Here is a 13,995-nt window from a genome sequence, read left to right as displayed (position 1 = left end):
ATCTGAGGGTGCCGCGTCTACACCTGAGGAAACGTTGACACGCCTCAGTCGGTGTGATTTCTGTCGCTTTTCGACGGGGGGAGAACGCAACGAAGAGGGGGATGTCAGCTGCTTTCTTCTTCCCTTTTCACAAGTAAATTACACATTTAGGATTTATTAAGACACGAAACAATTTTCAAATAGCGAATCTGTGGAGCCTCCACGGAGATGTGCTCATTACTCTGTAGCCCAAGGCCATGTTCACCGCCTTGAATGCATCCTTTTTTTCCTCCTCCTCCTTCTTCTTCTTCTCCTCTTTTTTCCCCTCTGTCTGTGTTTTTTTTGGCCGAGCCTGATCCCGTAATGTCACAGCGGTTTGTTCAAAGCCGCGACAATGATTCAGGCTCCCAGCAGGTGCCGCCCCGATGTCTGTTCAATTATTAAAGTGAGGGCCACATGGATGCATTACAGCCGCCGCGCCCATTAGATAAAAAGACGACAGCTTTTGACGTGGCGCATATTTCCTCTCTGCCTCACAAAGATGCCGCCGCTGCGACTCTTTCTTGTTGCTTCTTTTTGTTTTATTCATCACCGTCCTCGTGATCCCCCCCCCCCCCCCCCTCCTTCTTTTGCTATGCATGGAAATATTAAAGAGCCATTTGTTCCCTTTCAGTGTTGTGGGCACAAGAGCTATCGTGATCTTTTTGATTCCTTCTCGTCAAACTGAGGTTGTGGCTGTCTTTTTTAACTTCCCCGCCAGCCCCCCCGCCGCCCCCAATCTAGCCATGAAACTGCCGTCGACTTGATAAATAAATCATTCAGTGGACACAAAGTCAAACCTCGTTCACAATCACTTCCAGCAGGCGCCTTCTTCATCTATTTCGTCCTCCTCGAGTGCTCAGATGTTCCTGCTTTGAAATCGCCAATCCCCGCGTGAACAAAGTCCAACAAGATTGCTGGAATCAGGTGGCATTGACTTGGTCCGGGCGCCCTCCTGATGCAACCTTCCTGAGGGTTTTGTGTCTCCTCTCAGGCTTGAACCATGGTAGGCAAATGTGCAAGCCACTACTATTTGAAGCCGCTGGCATCAACTCAACTCCCCTCTAAAACTTTTTTTTTTAAGTCTGAAAAGAGTTAGAAAATGCAGTGACAGGGTCAGATCCACACGAGCTGCGTGGGGTTTTTTTATGCCAAAACCTTGTGCGTAGCATCTCGGTGACGCGTAAAGATGGCGCGCCTTCGGGAGAAGGCTGACAGGCAGCAGAGCGTCAGAGAACATGAGAGAGACCTTCAAGTGGCCCTGGTGCTGCTGTGCCGGTGTGTTAGGGTGACACGATGCTCTGCGTTTCGAGAAGAAGAAAGAAAGTACGACATACAGAAGGCTGAATGTGAATATACTGGATTTTTTGCTTCTTTTATAACAACAGGTCTGCACGGCACTGAAAAGGATCCTGCATTAATATCTGTGGGAGACTTCTGCAACTGTAAAGATGGCATTAGAAGCAAAACCTTCAGGGGGGAGAAAAAGAGGGTTTTACAAGTGATTTACTTAAAAAAAAAAAACTCACACGAGACCAAAACTGTTCATGTAGCAGGCTGGAAGAGAGTTTATTTCCCCTGTAAACTTGGACATTTTAACATGGGAGTCTATCAGGATTGACTCTGGAGGTTGATGCTTGGAGTTCTTTTTGATAATTTAAAGCAACTGCCTGAATCATTGCTTAGAGTTTAACTCTAGTACACTAATGTCGGGTGATAACACATAGTGATTATTTTAAAGGGAATTTATGTGGTCAAAAAGAAATTTTATAGTCAGCTGTCATTTTTCCATTTTGTGTTTCTCTTTTGAACAGTTGTCAGTGATGAAGGGAGACTGTACCTTTACTGGACAAGGCCTACATGTCCCAGGAGTGGGTGGACCAAAGAACAAGATTCCGGCTCCATTTGTTTATTTTATTAAGGAATTTTTTCCTTAACAATTCCCTAATGTTTCACTAATTTTATAGTCTTTTTGTATTGTGGGTTAAAGACTGAGTGATAAGACTTGAATCTAGAACGAGGAAGGTTTGGTGATCAAGTTCCAGTTTTAGGAGCTGTTGTATGACTGAGGGCCGCTAATGCAAATGTAAACATAAGAGTGTTTTCCAGTGCATCTGTTTGGTGGATGGCAGGTTATCAATCATTCATTCATTCATCATTCTTGGAAGAAAGTAACCAGGAAGTGTTTCCCTTTGCCTTGCACCTGGTGATCCAAGCTTTGGATGCAGCTGCTCGGCAATGGAAACACTTTCCATAAAGCTCTCTCTCTGCGCTGTTCTTGAGCTAATCTAAAGGCCACATGAAGTTTGGAGGTCTGTAGCAGTTGACTCTGCTGAAAGTTGGCGGCCTCTGCTCCTCACCATCCACTTCCTGTAATTGCAAATCACTTCCACTTTGTTTTAAACCACTAACAGCTGTGGAATATTTAGTAGTAAGGAAATTTCATGACTGGACTTGTTGCAAAGGAGGCATGGTACCATGCTGGGATTCGCTGAGCTCCTGCAAGCAAGCTATTGTTTCACAGATGTTTGTAGAAGGAGCCTAGATGCTCGGATTTTATAGATTTTATATACGTGTGGCAGTGAAAGTGATGGGAACACCTGCATTCAATAATTTGGATGGCTGAGTGAATACCAAATTATTGAATATATATGCAGTATAGTGTATTTTAGAGTTTCGAGCATTCATCATTCTACTCTGAGAGTCAATATTCCTCAAGTCACACCACTAACACATTAGAAGCACCCTGCTCAGGTTCAGTAGTTTTATGAACAATGAAAATAAAAAATAACCACGTTAAACAAAAAATTAATGCTAAAAAACCACCTGAAAACACCCCAACTTTCACCTGTAATAAAGAAGAGTCTTTTTTCCCTTGAGGAAGTTTTTACAATTGATCCGGCCAGTCCGGTCTTGGAGATCTAGATAAGTCATAGTAAGAGACATTTATTAACATAAATTTCATGCTACTATTCGGCTTGATTGCAGTTATATTGTCTCTCTTTTTTACATTTTACGATTCACATCGATATTTCTAAACCAAAAATTCAAATTTGAAAGCATTATTTTTAAAAAAATAATGCTTTCTTTCTATCTTTTCAAGTAAAGAAAGAAGTGCAACCTTCCACTCCCACACCAACAAACCCAACCTCTCCTCCTCCTCCTCCTCCTCGTTTCTTCTTCTTCTTGTGTTCTGTACATGCCAACAAATCCTAATTGCACCCCACACTCTTTTCTTCCCACCGATGCTGCGCGCTTCGTGCCACCAAATTCCTTGTGTGCTAATTAGGCACGCAACCACGGTGGATACACTCCTGACAGGTGCTGCTGGCCTGCCGGGGTCACATACACACAAACACACACACATACACATGCACACAAAGAGAGACGCGAGAGAGAGAGAATGAGCGAGCATTAAAAATAAATGGAGAGAGGAGAATAACGAGAGAGGCAAGACGTGTTAATTTCTATCTTCCATCTGTTATTACATAAGCACTGCCAACAACTACGCATCTCTGGAAGAACAGAGAAAGGGGAACGAGAGGAGGAGAGGAAGATGGAGAGCTGAAAAAAAGACAACAACAGCCATGGTTAAAGTCCTCCTCCTCCTGCACGGAAGAAGAAGAAGAAGAATTCCTCGGGGAGGATGGCGAAGAAGAAATCAGATTGATCGAGCAAACACCAAACTTGTAGATTCATTCGGAGGGTTTTGGCTTCCAAAACATTTTGAATGCATAACCTGGTGTTCCATCCTCGAAACGTGGCAGAAAGAATGAAAAAAATGTGGCGTCAAAAATGGGTTTTTTTGCTGTTTGACAAGTTAAACCCCCCCGAGGGCTTGGAGCCTCAGAAATGTTTAAAAGTGAGTCTTCTTTCCTCGCATACAAGTTTTCTAAAACTTGCATGCAAGCTTGTAAAACTTGTGTGAGTTTCACGCGGGATGTCACACTAAACGTAGCGCTTCTAGGCCTTCAGGTAGCTTCAAGCTCATGTTTAATATAACGCATAATGTTTAAAAGTGTGTGAATGTGTGTGTGAATGGGTGGATGACTGGCTGTGTAAAGCGCTTTGGGGTCCTTAGGGACAAGTAAAGCGCTTTACAAATACAGGCCATTTACTGTTTACCATTTAAATGCAGAACAAGCATGTTTTTGTCTTGTAATTCAAAGAGCACTCACATGAAGACTGCGACAGACTAATAAAAAAGTGAGCCTTTTTTTTGTTTGATTTAAAGGCCAGAAATACACAAACATCCTCAGTCAGAAGGCAAATAGATACCAAAGCAGACTAGTGACACAAAGGAAGTACAGAAGTTTGTTTCTGCCACTGAAAAACATTTTTCAACACCCAAGTCAAAGTTTTAGGTTGTTAGCTCTTTTTTAAAAAACTTGAGGAATCCTGGTTTACTCAGAAGTTTGAGTAAGTGAGTTGAATTTTTTAGTCACGGATGCCAGACAGGTTGCAATATTTCTCTGCCATATCAAAACTAAATAAATTAGACCACCTCTTTTACCTGTTACTTGTAATCGCCTGCTTGTAATCTCACTTCTTTTACTTGCCTGCTACATGCACCCACACAAACCTCGCTTACCTGTTGCTTATGGAAACATTCAGCTCTACTTACCTTCCAAAGGAAGGACTTACCCGCTCACCTGCCTCCCCACTCTCCATCAACCACCTCCACAAACTCTTGGATAACCACCAGCTGCCTACGAACTATTTCCAAGCCTCAATCTTAACTCAGCTAAGGCTGTTAATCTGTCAGGATATCCCACTTCAGCCATATTCTACTCCATCCATCCATCCATCCATCTTCATCCGCTTTGTCCGGGGCCGGGTCGTGGGGGCAGCAGCCTAAGCAAAGAGGCCCAGACCTCCATATTCTACTCTTGGACTCTAATTGCTAATGCTAATTCCCCATCTCCTCTCTGACAGAGCTTCTGTGTGCAAACCAGTATAGCTGTTGAATGGCTCTGCCAATAGGGATGGGTATTGATAAGATTTTCACGATTACGATTCCATTTTCGATTCTGTTTAACGATTCGATTCTTTATCGATTCTCTTATCGATTCTTTTTAAAAAAGGAGAACACTAAGGTCGATTAGCTTAGAACTTTGTTTTATATCTTCTCTTTGAACAAGATAGAAATTTAGGAGTAACATGGCCTTACAAACCCAACAGTGAGATCTTAAGAAATCCACAGCCTACGGCTCTTCAATGGGGTGTCACAGAGTCCCCAGGAAAAAAAATTGTAAATGTAAAATAATAAAATAAATATTCTTCTGTAGCAATAAAAAAGTATAACATAAATTATTCTGTAGCAATTACACAAGAATATCCAGTAATGTCCCTGCCTACAATTAAACACATTCACTTACCGAAAATCGGGGGCATCTGCTGTGGCAAATGGGTGCAAACCTTTTACCACAAACTTAGTCACTGCTCGGTGACATTCGTCTATCCTGGCCTGAAAGGAGACGCTACCGGTAGACTGCAGTGAGAACTGCCAGCATCTGAGCCAGACTCTGTCTCTCTCATCATGGTCACCTAAATGCACAGTAATGGCAGGTTTTGTAATAAGGCAGATCGTGCTAGCATAATATGCACTGTTAGTTGATTATTTACCTGCCGCATTAACGGGAGAGGACGTGCAAACGTTACCGCTGCTGCTGGGTTGAGATTCACGAGTCCGGAGCGGAATTAAAAACACGACATTCATTTAAGGTCATCGTGTGTTTTGTGAGCAAATGCTTTTGCATATTCGTAGTGTTTCCTCCCTTAAATGAAGTATCTACTTTGCAAGTCTTGCAAGTTGCCCTGTTGTCATCCGTTCTCGTAAAGTATGACCAAACTTTTGAGCATTTGAGCTACTTAGGCGCCGTATTTCCTGCCAGGTAAATGACGCTCCGCAATGTGGTGACGTCACTCGGGGCGACTGGAATCGATAAGGGAATCGTTTGTAAAAATGGCAAACAATAATAGTGGGAACCGGTTCTCAACAAGAACCGGTTTTCGATACCCATCCCTATCTGCCAACAATCAACACTTCAAACTTGCTAGCTGTTGGCTATCTCTACTCTTTGGTTCCATCATCTCATTAAAAAAATGAGACACAACTGAAGAAACCAGGTGAAACAAATCAATGACAATGAGACACATCGCCACCAAAACAAAACAGACACTCCTAACACGGAGATGAAGACTTGACAACAAGATAAAAGGAGACAGTTAAAGTAATAACTGCAAGAACATGAATTAAATACTTCCAACAGATGTGAGAGTAACCATCGAAACGATAACAAAACTTAACCTTAGAGGAACTCAGCTCCTCCAACGCCCACTTAAAACATTTGAAATACAGTGAAATAAAAATGTTTAGCGCCTGGTAGAAAACCCAGCTTTTGTCCCAGTACATATGAACACAATAGCATGGGTTACTGGAGTTTGGGGTGTGGCTGACTGTCCACCAGGCCTCGCCTCTGCTAATTTAAGTCATTTAACTGGACCTCAAAAGCAACCATGTTTGTGCTCTTGTTGCCTTTTGAAGTATCTTAATGGAATTAATGTTGCAGTGACTGTGAGGGACAAAGCGTCCAAGATATTTGTTCTTCACATGTGGCAAGTGGAATTTCAATAGTATATTAGTCTATTACTTAGCACTAATTAACAGTTAGCTGCATGACTTAATTGCACTCTGTCTCTGTTTCCTATGTGTTTTTATATGTTGTAAGTGACAGCTCCTCATTGCCTGCGCTGTTATTCCTGCAGGCATAACTGCAGCAGAACACCCCCGCTGCTCATGTACCCAGGGTAGTCTTGACTCTCTTGTCAGGACCTCTAAGTATTGATCTGCAACCCTTCTTTATACAGGGAGTGCAGAATTATTAGGCAAGTTGTATTTTTGAGGAATAATTTTATTATTGAACAACAACCATGTTCTCAATGAACCCAAAAAACTCATTAATATCAAAGCTGAATGTTTTTGGAAGTAGTTTTTAGTTTGTTTTTAGTTTTAGCTATTTTAGGGGGATATCTGTGTGTGCAGGTGACTATTACTGTGCATAATTATTAGGCAACTTAACAAAAACAAATATATACCCATTTCAATTATTTATTTTTACCAGTGAAACCAATATAGCATCTCCACATTCACAAATATACATTTCTGACATTCAAAAACAAAACAAAAACAAATCAGCGACCAATATAGCCACCTTTCTTTGCAAGGACACTCAAAAGCCTGCCATCCATGGATTCTGTCAGTGTTTTGATCTGTTCACCATCAACATTGCGTGCAGCAGCAACCACAGCCTCCCAGACACTGTTCAGAGAGGTGTACTGTTTTCCCTCCTTGTAAATCTCACATTTGATGATGGACCACAGGTTCTCAATGGGGTTCAGATCAGGTGAACAAGGAGGCCATGTCATTAGTTTTTCTTCTTTTATACCCTTTCTTGCCAGCCACGCTGTGGAGTACTTGGACGCGTGTGATGGAGCATTGTCCTGCATGAAAATCATGTTTTTCTTGAAGGATGCAGACTTCTTCCTGTACCACTGCTTGAAGAAGGTGTCTTCCAGAAACTGGCAGTAGGACTGGGAGTTGAGCTTGACTCCATCCTCAACCCGAAAAGGCCCCACAAGCTCATCTTTGATGATACCAGCCCAAACCAGTACTCCAACTCCACCTTGCTGGCGTCTGAGTCGGACTGGAGCTCTCTGCCCTTTACCAATCCAGCCACGGGCCCATCCATCTGGCCCATCAAGACTCACTCTCATGTCATCAGTCCATAAAACCTTAGAAAAACCAGTCTTGAGATATTTCTTGGCCCAGTCTGGACGTTTCAGCTTGTGTGTCTTGTTCAGTGGTGGTCGTCTTTCAGCCTTTCTTACCTTGGCCATGTCTCTGAGTATTGCACACCTTGTGCTTTTGGGCACTCCAGTGATGTTGCAGCTCTGAAATATGGCCAAACTGGTGGCAAGTGGCATCTTGGCAGCTGCACGCTTGACTTTTCTCAGTTCATGGACAGTTATTTTGCTCCTTGGTTTTTCCACAGGCTTCTTGCGACCCTGTTGACTATTTTGAATGAAACGCTTGATTGTTCGATGATCACGCTTCAGAAGCTTTGCAATTTTGAGACTGCTGCATCCCTCTGCAAGATATCTCACTATTTTTGACTTTTCTGAGCCTGTCAAGTCCTTCTTTTGACCCATTTTGCCAAAGGAAAGGATGTTGCCTAATAATTATGCACACCTGATATAGGGTGTTGATGTCATTAGACCACACCCCTTCTCATTACAGAGATGCACATCACCTAATATGCTTAATTGGTAGTAGGCTTTCGAGCCTATACAGCTTGGAGTAAGACAACATGCATGAAGAGGATGATGTGGACAAAATACTCATTTGCCTAATAATTCTGCACTCCCTGTATTAAGAATATGGACGTTTGCTCTCTTCCCAAATGCACTGAGAACAAAAACCACCAAACATCTGCTGTGATTTTGTGATGTTTTCTCAGAGCCCGACATTTTCCACGAGCTCTTTCCAGCTGAAGCTGCCCTGTAAAAATAATCCAGTGACAGGGAAGACGTACTGTTTGTCATCTAATGAAAACATTTTCTTGCCTGGGGAACAATGGGACGAGCGAAAAACAAAGCACTCTGAGGAGTGACGAGCAACTCCTCCAAAGGGGCCGCCGGGGTTTGGGGAATCTTTTTTCCGCAGATGCGGCTCTGAGGCCCGAGACGTGTTGATGTCCTGAGGTGGCGTTCGTTTCCTGTCAGCGACGGTGAGTGAGGTGCGAAGGGGCGAGAACCCTGCCTTTGTTTTTCTGGACAGAAAGACACCGGGAAAGGATTCTTTCCCAGGGCGGAGGGACGGGACTGTCAAGATGCTCGCTGCCAGAATACACACAAGTCCGCCATAGATCTTTGCAGCATTTCAACACTCCTGCAGTGTTGTGCACCGTGCTGGAGGGAAGCTAAACAGCACAAAAGCCTGTAGCTGCTCTGCTTCTAATCGTCAGTGTGGGAACGCACATTATAATTGTTTGTTCAATTATTTTTCTTGGACGCCGCACCTGCACCTCACCAAGTGAACTCCTGAGGCCAAAGCGCAATTAAGCAGCGCTGACGCCTGTTTAAACAGCAAGGAGGGAGTCAGATAAATACCTTTTTAGCACTCAAGGTAACAAGCACAGGGTGACAGTGAGAAGGCTCACAGGGAGCAATTTCCTATTTATCTGTCTTCTGATTTGACCTCTCTTGACAAGGTTCCTGGGCTTATTACTGTATCTGTCCTACGCTCTAATCATGGCCCATTACAAATGTTCAGCAGGCTGGAAGTGCCAGATGTGGGCGAAGGATAAAGGAAGGCAGCAAGTCGTGCTGACCGGTGTCGACACCCTCTGAAATGTTTAGTGAGATAGGAAATTTCACGGATAAGTAGCTCAGATGTTTACAGAAATTGTAAATTGTGTTTTCTGACCTCGGCTGGACACTTTAATGAGAGTTATTTTTTTGCAGAGGGAAGTGCAGAGGTGTGAAGAGAAAAAGTTCAGCGCTTCAGTGAGGACGAGCCCTGCAAAGGTTCATGCACGAGAGAAAATGAGCTTCACAAAACAACATGAGGCAAAAGAAATTGTATATATATATATATATATCCTCCAAACTGCACCTCACAAACACTAACACTCGTATTTCACCTAAGCCTGAGGCTTTGTAGTATTTGGAAGATGAAGAAGAATATCTTAATTTATCACACTGGCATTATAACGAATCCCCGCAGAGACCTTGACCTCCCATAAGTGCTGGACACATGAGAAAAATAAGTACCTCTCCACCACATACCTCCTCAGGTTCACCAGCAGAAGAGCTGCACTCTATTAATGAAGTGTTATCCATGCATCATAACACAGAGCAAACCGTGTGGCAGCTTTGGATACTTCCTCTTTGCAGACACACCGCTGCTGTTTAGGAGGGAGCACCGTATCACAGTGAACCTCATTCATATTAGAGATGGCACGATACCACTTTTTTATGTCCGATACCGATACCGATATCATAAATTTGGATATCTGCCGATACCGATATGAATCCGATATAGTGTTTTTTAATCAACAAAACTGTTTTTTAAAATATCTTGCTGCATTTTGCAAGTCTGCAAGTTCATACTCAAGTTTAAAACAACACTAAAGCTATTCTGTTATACCTGTATACAAAAAAAATATTTCATAGTTCAGCAATACTGATCAATCTAATAAACTTAGACCTACACCATCCTCCCTATTCTGGTATTTTAAAGAGTACTTAGCGTAAATATTAAGCAACCTAACTAATAGGGTTCCAACTCCCAGCAACAACAAAAATAAATAAATAAAAAATAGGGAACCACCCCTCACGCTCCACCTCATGATGCTTAATCAACGTAATCAACCTTAATTTGATGCAGTGTGAAAAAAAATGCACAGAAATCAATTATTTTTCAAGAAATATTAAATAGATTCAACATCTTTCTTCAACAAAATTGCAGACTGCACAGATGGTACCTTCCCAAAGGAAAATGTACTATAGCTTACTAGGGTAAATATATTAGACTTAATAGTCACTATATACAGTAATTGACTTCTATTCATTTTACATCAAATTAAAACTTTGGGTGTCAGATAATTATTTATTAAAAGCTCGACATTTTAAATGAGAATAAGAAAGAAAAGTATGTCTTTGTGCCCCCTTTTCCCAGTTAATGCCCTATCGGCCCCCCTGGCTAAACTTTGCTAGATCCGCCCCTGCACAGTTACCAGCCGTCAGCTACGTAGAAAAAGATCCTGGTGTAGAAAGTAATATTAAATAAATTGTAACAACAGCTTATCAAGCTTAAACGTGCTGCTGTTGTTCAGCCGCTGGTTTGCTCTTTCTGGCGCAAAGTGGACCAAAAACAAACAAGAGAGACTCACGACAGAAAAGCCGATCAGCTGATCATTAGCAGTTTCACGATTGAAGTAGCAGCCGGAGAGCGAGAGGCAGTCGCTCGTTAAGCTTAACGTGGGAATGCTTTACAAACATTCAGAGATGGACTTACACACTTGCTTTACTTCTCTCGGGGATAACTTTGTCGGAGATGAAATGCCAGGTTGCTAGCAAAGCTCCAAATGCTATCCAGACCACCGACAGGTCCCGCATGCCACAGCTGCTCTATCACGTGATGCATACTGCTCCGACGTTCTGAGGCGAGTTACGGCGTGTTGCAAGTTTTGTGAGGTGCTTTCGTGATATTTAATGGATCGGATTACATTTTTTATTTTTCTCCGATATCCGATCCAGTAATTTAGGTCAGTATCAGACCGATACCGATACGTAATATCGGATCGGTCCATCTCTAATTCATATAAACCACTGAGAGATTTAGCCTGCAGAAACGATTGCTTTCTTTAGAGTTCTGTTACAACTATGCACGATAATTAAACAAGATGAAAGTTTCGAATGATCTCAAACGATGTCTGTGTGATGCACCCGTGTAACTTATGGATACAGCTTGCACAATGTTTTCTGGAGAAAGGTTTTATGGTCTTTTAAATCTAAGAGCACTGTACCAGCTGTTAAGCATGATGGTGGTAGCATCATGCTGTTTTGCTGCTACTGGTCCTGATGCATTGAACAAAGTGGATGGAATAATGAGGAGGAGCACTACCTCCAACAGCTAGACAGCTTGAAACTTAGTCACAGTTGGGTGTTTTTAACAAGACAATAGCTCCAAACACAGGCTAACATTAAATCAACAGTAAACCAACCAGTTTAAGTGAACTTTACCAATTCTGCCCAGAAGAGCGGTCAAATTTCAGCCAGAATTATGCTGGAAGCTTGTTGGCAGCAACCAAAAGCATCAGGTCAAGGTATAACTCATTAACCAAATATAAGTGTATGTTCATATTTGAAGCTGCATATATGCTTTGTCCCTGCGCGGATTACAGAAAATCCTACATAAATTCAAACTTGTGCGCTCAATTCTTTTTGTTTTAAAGCCATTAAAGATGTGTGCTGTGCAAATTATCAGCACATCCATGCCCATGAAGAGTGGATCGAAACTACTGGTCACAACTATACTTCCAAAACCCATGTAGCTATGTTTACGTTTTGCACGGTCCATGTTTCAGACAGAGACAGACTGCTTATCTGTACTGGGCCTGCAGCCTATCCCAGTACAGAGCAGGCAAAATATGGGGTACACACTGGAGAGCTCACAGGCCCATTCAGTGTAAGGTGAACAAGGATTAGTTTAAACTTTCAATCATGCAAAGCTACTCTAGTAGAGTCCAAGAACCACAACAAAGAGTTGGAAATAAGCAGGTCCACTTGAAAACATCCTGTCATAATTATTCCTACTTGGGTTCAAAATTTATAGTCCCTCGACACAGTCGCCCTTTTTATAATAAAGTACTGCACGTAGCTACAACTTGTTTACAAACGTGACATGTTTGAACCCACCCCGACATCTGTGCAGTTAAATGGAAATATGTGCATTGCATTAGCATTAAATATGGTTTTTCACACAGAACATACAAATACTAAAGAAATGAAATATTACTTGAAAGCATTTACTAGACGTTGGAGCTGTTTATGTATCATTTTGGTCATTTACAAAGTCCAAAACACCAAAACTCCTCAGATTCTAGCTTCTAAACTTCTGATTGTAGTTCTTTTCGTTTTTCCTTTTTTAAATATATTTGCCTTTTAGGTTATTAGCTTGACATTTTTAAACTCAATCATGCAGTTTATTTTAAAAAATGAAAGCTTTTCCTAATAGTTAAGTTTTTAATTTACTCTAATGAAAAGTCTTCATTTTTTTTTTTTTTTTGCAATAAAACCATTACTTGCTTAACATTTTTGGCATCCGGACTCGTCACTTTAACCATCTTTGCCCGCTGGTGTCTCTGGGAATGACCATTTACATTCACAGCGTATTTACTTCTGGCAGTCGGCTCATTCTGCACAAAGATGCCAGTCAGAGTTTTACAGCTTGCTCTGCTTTACACAGCGACTCTGTCTTCAGTCACACAGCTATCACCCCAGCCATGCATACCTCACTCTCTGCTCGCCATGCTCGCCGCCCTCCATGCATTATTCACAGCCACATTAAAATACCGGGCCGAGAGTGAGAGTTGCATGTTAAGGCAGCTGAATCGGGGAGGTGCCGTCACAACAGCTGAAAGTGTCTGTCACAGAGTTATAAGTTTTTTTTTCCCATAGTTCCCCGGCAGTGCAGCTGCCTAAATGAGAGGGATTAAGTTAACTCCCTGCTTAGAGGAAGAGCAGGCCCTGGATTAGGGCACTGGGCATGGACACAGAGAGCATTCAAGCAGGAGCCACCACTTTTTAAAAAAGAGACGCAGGGAAGAGAGGAGGCAGCGGTGCACAGCCCTCGCAGGGACCTGCGGCCGAGTTGCTTGAACAAATACATTGACAAGTGTAACGCCGCGCCCGCAACATGGAAAAGGGTGTCAGGGCAAAGAGGAGGAACACTGGCAGACACGCCGACGATCACCAGTTCTTTTTTTTTTAAATTCCACCTTCCAATTCCACCCGCTTCACCCCTCTCCATCTTTTATCCTAAACTAACACACTGCATCTCCAAGACATACATACAACAGCAGACGTATTCCTTACCCAAAGGCATCACTAGCTGCATCTAAAGTAATTTATTGTATGGTAATTAGTGCCCTTTAAGAACTGTTTTAATATAAGCATAGTATAATATAATATAGCATATCTTAATATAGTACAGTGATACAGAGTGGCTGTTAGGACGTATAATGAATTATAATTATAGAAACTGCAGTTCCTCTGCCGGCCACTTGAGGCTGACTTCAACAATGAGTCAATGCCCATAGAATTCCATGTTAAACGTTTAACTTTACAGTAGAAAACATGATTACTCCTACAGTCCAGTCCAGTTACTAAAAATCCAATTGGCATTTTTCT

This window comes from Aulonocara stuartgranti (assembly GCF_965226115.1).
Source record: "Aulonocara stuartgranti genome assembly, chromosome: 23".
Lineage (NCBI taxonomy): Eukaryota > Metazoa > Chordata > Actinopteri > Cichliformes > Cichlidae > Aulonocara > Aulonocara stuartgranti.
Note: the sequence above shows the minus strand (reverse complement) of the source record.